Source organism: Echinops telfairi, unplaced genomic scaffold (assembly GCF_000313985.2).
Source record: "Echinops telfairi isolate 266 unplaced genomic scaffold, ASM31398v2 ScPeMD7_9;HRSCAF=40, whole genome shotgun sequence".
NCBI lineage: Eukaryota > Metazoa > Chordata > Mammalia > Afrosoricida > Tenrecidae > Echinops > Echinops telfairi.
The window spans coordinates 65,609,839-65,617,131 of NW_022103906.1; positions in this window are offsets into that span (position 1 = coordinate 65,609,839).

Sequence of the window (7,293 nt, forward strand, 5' to 3'; positions counted from 1 at the left end):
GGTTCATGAGGGAGGGGGAAGTGGGAGGGAGGGGGGAAATGAGCTACTGATTTTAAGGGCTAAAATAGAAGGCAAATATTTTGAGAATGATGAGGGCAACAAATGTACTTAAGTGCTTGACAAAATGGCTGAATGTATGGACTGTGATAAGAATTGTGCAAGCCTCCAATAAAATAATTAAAAATAAATAAATAAAGAGTAAGAAAGAAAAGACCACAGATAATATTTCAAAAGTCAGAGAAGAAATTTCTGTCATGGAACACGTGAAAAATATTTACGCTGAGAGCCAATTCAGATCGGGTCAAGAGGAAGGTCAACTGACAAAATATTGTACTGTATCATAATCCATCGTAATCAAATTTACAATAATCTCTGTCTGATACTAAAGCTGTTTGAGTGCATTGCCTATGGCTAGAGAGGATTTACCAGATGCTTAATCTGATTAGATACTCCGTAGATGGATTTTGGGCTCCCACTCTCCTTCATAGACTTCTACAAATTGGGTGTTCACAATTTAAAGTCTGATACTTTTCCCTTCATCATATTTGGATTTTGTTATTGTCATCTTTGGATCACATGGGCTGGTGTGCTTCTTCCATGTGGACTTAGTTAACCCTTCACTTAGTCGGTTGCTTGTTTGAATACAAGTCTTTAAGAAACCAGACACTATGCCATCTGCTTTCTTCACCATACTTTGCTGTAGCACCCTTATCTTCAGTGATCTCTTTATGAAGGCTAGTATTGATCAGGGCCATGTTATTAGAACTGATCTTGGATTAGGGATAGGATTATGTGGGAGCCCAGAATCCATTTTCCTGTCCCCTGGAGACCATCTTCTTTACCTTTCTTCCCCTTCTCCGGGGACATGTACCTGAGATGAAGCCTTGACTTCTAAGGATTATTCTGGTTGTACTTCATCCTGGACAGATTTGTTGTGATAGTTCATGGCATAATCAATATTCTTCACCAAACACCATAATTTAAGTGTGTCAGTTCTTTTCCCCTCTTCATTCTTCTGTATACACTTTTCCCATGTATATGAGGCAATTGAAAATACCATCATTTGGCTCAGTCCTATCGTACTCCTCAAAGTTATATGTTTGTTTGCTAAAGAGTCATTTGCAGAAGTGTTGCCAAATGCAATATATTATTTGATGTTTTGATTATTGTTTCCATGGGTGTTGATTATGGATTCAAGTAATACAAAATCATTGACAACTTTTATTTTAACTCTCTTTTTCATGATGAAATTAATTGATCAACTGTGAGAATATTTGCTTTCTTAACACTGACCTCTACTCCATACTTGATTTTCATCAGGAAGTGCTTCAACTGCTCTGCACTTTCCGCACACTAGGTTGTACCATCTGCATATTTCAGGTTACTACTGAGTCTTTCTGGAACCAGGGTGGCATGCTTGGTTATGCACTGGGGTGCTGAAACACAAAGTCATCAGTTTGAATGCACCCAAAGCTCCATGAGAGAAATATAAGGCTTTCAACTCTTGTAAATATGTAAAGTCTTAGAAAGCCAAAGGGGGGAGTTCTGCTCAATCCTATAGGGTTATTATGAGCCGGTATACACTCCATAGCAGTGGCTGGGAATGAGTCTTCCTTCTATCCAGAAGCCTGATGCCACATCTTCTTCATATGATCCACGTTCTTAGAGTATTTTCTCAGCATACTGATGAAATAAGTATGGTGAGAGGGTACATCCCTGACATGCACCTTTCCCGGTGATAGATCATTTTATGGCCCACATCCTGCCCCAATGTCTGCCTCTTGCTTGGTCTGTGTACAGGTTCCGAATAAGCACAATGAAATGTTCTGGATTCACCATTCTTAACAATATTACCCAGGAGTTCGAGCAGTGTAGTTGTTATTCATTGTGCTGTGATCTGACTGGTCTGCAGTTTGAAACCACTAGCAGCTCCTTAGGAAAAAAACCTGAGGTTTCTACTTCTGTAAACAGTTCTAGTCTCAGAAACCCACAGGAGGTTGCTATGAGTCAGCATTGACTCGATGGCAGTGAGTAAGTTAGTGAGAACAATATTATCCATAATTTATGATCTGCACAATAAAATGTGTTTGCATTGCCAATAAAACAAAAGTAAACTTTTTTTTATTATTCTCTACTGTGCTTCATCTGTTATCAGAAATAACTAATTCCATAGCCTCTTGGAATCCAGCTTGGGTTTCTGGAAGTTCCCTGTAGATACATTGATGCATCTGTTATTGAACTAAATAGAGTATGCACATTGCTGTGATCTTTATGATAGTTTGATAATTTCCATATTTTCTTGGTTGTCTTTCTTTGGAATGGTTTCAAATATGAATTTTTTGTTTTTGTTTTAATCTTTTATTTTACCAAAATTTTGGCTAGGTAGCCTTCTTTCTAATTTCTTGGCATATGCTAGTGAATATCACCAATCCTGCAACATTTTAGTTAGTATTCTATCAACTCTTGAACCTTCTTTAACACCAATGTTTTTAGTGGAGCTTATAATTCTTCCTTCATTATTATCATTCTTAATCCTAGGCTGCCTCTTGACATGGTTGAATTTCTACCAGGTCTCTTTGATGCAGTACCTCTTACTTTCATCTTCTTTTGATACTGCCTTCAGCATCTAATATTTCACACAGAGAATTCCTTCATTAGTGCTACTCAGAGCCTGAGTTTTTCTTTAGTTCTTTCATTTTGAGAGATGAAAATTGTTTTTCTCCATTTAGTTTTCTAATTCCAGATCTTTTCCATTTCATCAAAGTACTTTTTCTTCTTGAGCTGCCTTTTGAAATTTCCACTTCAGTTCTTTGTCTTTACTATTTCTTCCAGTAGCTTCTGCACGCTGAAAAGCAATGTTCAGTCTTTTTGATATCCACTTTGTCTTTTCTTTCTTTACTACCTTTTAAAATGTCTTTCACTTTTTTTCACATACGGTATTGTTGAAGTCATCCCATTACTATGCTGGTATTTTTTTATGAGCATTTTCATTGAGTAATAATCCAAATATCATACAATTCAATGGTTCAATCTCATCAAGAAATGGGGCACCAATCATTACCACAGTAAATTTTAGAATTATTTTTGTTTTGTTATTGGCTCGCCTTTTCCCCTCAGTTTCCCCCCATACCCCTAAGGAAGCCCTATTCAATTACTCTGGCTGCATATTCAGCTATCTTGGGTTTTTTATATTGTAAAACCACAAAAGTACAAAACAAAGAATCAAAAAACATAGTAATGGTAACAAAATAGAAAGGAGAAAAACCTCAGTTGGAAAGAAAGCAGAAAATATTTAAAACTAGAGCAACTTTAAAATGGGTCAAAAGAAAGATTGTGTTAGTCTGTGTATACTAGAGAAACAAATTCATAGACACATGTGTATGAGAAAGAACTTTATATATAACAGCAATTGGATATTGAGAAAACATCCCAGCACAGTCAATATCAAATCCATAAGTCCAATGTTAGCCCACATGTCCGATAACAATCTACAAATTTATCTTCAGACCCGCGTAAACATGCAATGACGCTGAATGCAGGAAGATCACAGGCCAGTGGGTAGAAAGTCTTGTGGATTAGTGGGGATATAAACATCTCAGTGCTGGCATGAATCCTTACATGGCTCTTCCAAGTCTAGGGCTCTGGCTGCCATCAGCTTAACTCCATGTGTCTTGTTAGTAGAAAGTCTCTCAGGGAGTGAGCATGTGTCTAGCCTCCAGCAAACTATTTATCTCCTTAGCAGCTCCAAATGAAATCATCATGCTGTGACCTGTTGACAGGCTAAACTCAACCCCTTCATTTGTAATACTCAAATTTATAACAGATTATGTAACTACCACATAGACCAAATGATAAGGTGCTAGATAGTAACCTAGTTACTTCTGTCATAAACCCTGGTCTCTGTTCATAGGAATCTCACTGGAGACTTCATCCACATGTATTTTCTCTTCACTCTTTTTTCCCTAGTTGCTGGTACTTTCAGAAGTGTCAAAAAGATCAAATCAGATGTTACCTTTTAACCATTTAAATCAGATGTTACATTTTATTCTATTATAATCATCTCGACAATACTCTCTGTCTGATAACCACACTACTCACATCCCTCAAATATGGTTGAATGGAAATCACCAGACAATAGATGTGTAGATGCTGAAAATGGATTTTGGGCTTCTAGTTCCATCCATAGCCTTCTACAGATTTGGAGTTCATAATTTAAGCTCCTTCAGATTTGAGTTATATTATTTATAATCCTTGAACACACAGGCTTGCATGCTACTTTCATGTGGGCTTTGTTGATACCTCACTTAGATAGCTGCTTGTTTGAAGACAAGCATTTAAGATGCTATTTTTTTCTGTTAGCCAGACACCATCTAGTTTCTTCACCACACTTTGCCGTAGCACTTATCTTCCATGATCTTTTCATGAAGGCACATATAAAGTAGGCGCCTTCATAAAAACTAATTGTTCTTAGATTGGGCCTAGAATTAAATGTGAGCCCCAAATCCACTCATATACACATGGTTTATATATGCCTCTGGTTCACCTAAAAGACACCTTTATCTTTTTATGTTAGATAACATTATCAATCATCTCCCTGGAGCGTACAGTTATTCTGTTGACAATGTCATTAATTTAGTAAAGGATTTTATACCTAGTTGACAAAAGGAAATTATAGGCTGGCTACAGATCAAAATACATGAATTATTAACTTTCACAGATTAAATCCTTAAGAGTCTGGATGTTATTTACACAGCAATGGGGGTTGGTTGTTGGTAAGGCAAAACGTTCAGTAATATTCATTGACAGTGATAGAACCAAGATTATCATAAGAATACATATCTTAATATAGCAAGGAGGGAATTGAACTGTTAAGTATATGGAAGTTTGACAACTACCAATTCCATACCCTTGGAATAACTATTTTCTGATTTTCACACCAGGTAGTTTCAGACTTAAGTCCAAGGGCTACAGGCACATTTGAAATAGAGTCAAGTTCACTTAGTGGATTTCCCACACTGAGTCTTGCTGGTGTGTCCTATGAAGGATGGTGTGGTCTTCAAAAAGAAAGGCTCTAAAATCCTAGCAGTCTATAGCACATGACCTGAGGCCCCAAGGGCTAAGTAGAAATTAGGTCTAATGTCCCAAATTAGGAACACAGTACCAGATATATTCTCCCTTTGGTTGCCTGTGTGTCCTTTGGAATCCATATGAGTACTTTCTTTTCCCTGTTGGGAAGGCCATCTTCATTTTTCTACCAACAGAAACGCACTTGCCTTCTCTGAGACGTACATGTCCCCTCCTCCCATCTTGACTTGTTTTCCATAAGGATCATTCATCATGCTGATATAAGTATCAGTTGGTTTGGAGTTATCTTAGTACGATTTTGTACAGCAGCAACTAAGTTGTCATCTCCATTTCCTATGATCTAGAAAATCTGGTCCCAGTTGAAATGAGTCCTCCTCTGTCAAAGTGGTTTTTAAGATGTACATATAGAGAAGGTATGGTTTGTATAGGTGTAGTACATATATAAGGTGACCAAACGTCCCGCTTTTGGTGGGACAGTCCCAATTTTTAACAATTTTTCCTGCATCCAGCGGCGTTTTAAAAATTCCCAATTTTTGGAAAGAACCCACGACAAGCTAGGGTATACAGTTTTCCGCTGCCATGTGACTATTTCTCCAGGATATGAGTTTAATCAATGGTGTTCCGCTTTTGTCCCACTTTACCAATGCTAAAATCCCGCTTTACCAATGTTACATATAGAGCACTAGGCAGTCTCTAGGAGTTTGCTTGGCTGACTGGGTTTGTTGATTGCATGACCAAGAAGAAGGACTTTGCCTAGTTCTTGGTGTTTATCTTTAAAGTAGTATGCTCATACAATGTTCATCCTTTTATGATTAACTAACTTCACTCAGCATAACTGTTTCCAGATCCATCCACGTCATGAGTTGCTTCATAGTTTTATCTCTATTTTTTAGGGATATGTAGTATTTCATTGTGTGTATGTTCCAATGTTTTTAGCCATTCTTTTACTGGTGGGAATTTGGGCTGTTTGCAGCTTTTTCAACTCTACTTTGAGGAGGCATCTCTTTTCCACTGATACTTCGATTAACTTCTAACCTGAGGGGCTTACCTTTTGTCACTCTATCAGACTACCTAGGACTACTTATAGGAGCCCTGGTGGTAGAATGGTTATGCATTGGGCTGTGATCGGCATGGTAGGATGTTTGAAACCATGGGCAGCTCTGCTGGAGAAAGACTGGGCTTGCTTTCCTATAAACAATTACAGTGTCAGAAACCCACAGGGAGTGCTGAGTCAGCACTGAGTTGATAACTGTAAGTTTGTTTTGTTTCTTGGTTTTGTTTGGAAGACTATCTATTCTATACCATTAGTACCTTTGACTACTTAATAGTACGTAATCAGTGTTTTTAATATGGCAGAAGTGAATCACAAGATGGTCATCTTGTTTGGGCATAAGCACTACAATACATTCCTCTTACTGAGCTTTCTCTTGCTTCCATGTAGTCAGTGGGTACACCACTCTGGTTTATCTATATAAAAGAGGCTTCAAAGAATTGGTGAATAAAGAAAATGGAAATATAATAAAAATTTTCCACTGACTATAACCTATGAGTTTCTTCTTTTCCTCTTTCTTCTATTGCTCATAGTGTATTTAGAAGGCCACATTTGAAGGTAACAAAAAACCATTCCATCTTTGCATTGAGTCTTTGGGGAGAATTTACTGGGTTGTTATGAGTCAGAATTGACCTGATGGCAGTGAGTTTGATTTGAGTTTGGGCTAAAAACAATATATTTTGTTTATCATCATCAGGATTACTATGATTAGTAAAAGGCTATATGACAATACCAGTGAGCAGTGCAATTACTCATTCTGATCCAAGGATCCCTACACTACTCCATTGGCTTTATTTCACTCAGTGTATTAAAGCCCCTAACCAAAATTCTATATCCATTAAGCAAAAATCTTCTTCTTTTTCTCTCCCTGACTTCTAGTAATCACTGACCTACTTTATTTCTCTAAGTATTTTTATATTCTAGACATTTCACATAAGTAGTACAGAATAGTGTTCCTTTTGTGCCTGATATATTACACTTAGCACAATGCTTAAGAGGTTCATTTATGTTGTAGCATTTATCTGAATTTCAGTTCTCAATAAGGATGAATAATATTCCTTTAGGTATATATGTCAGAGTCCTTGGGTGCTACTTCAAGGGTTGAGGCTGCCCATTAACTCCTAAGAAGAAAGGGTTGTCAATCTACTATTGAAAAA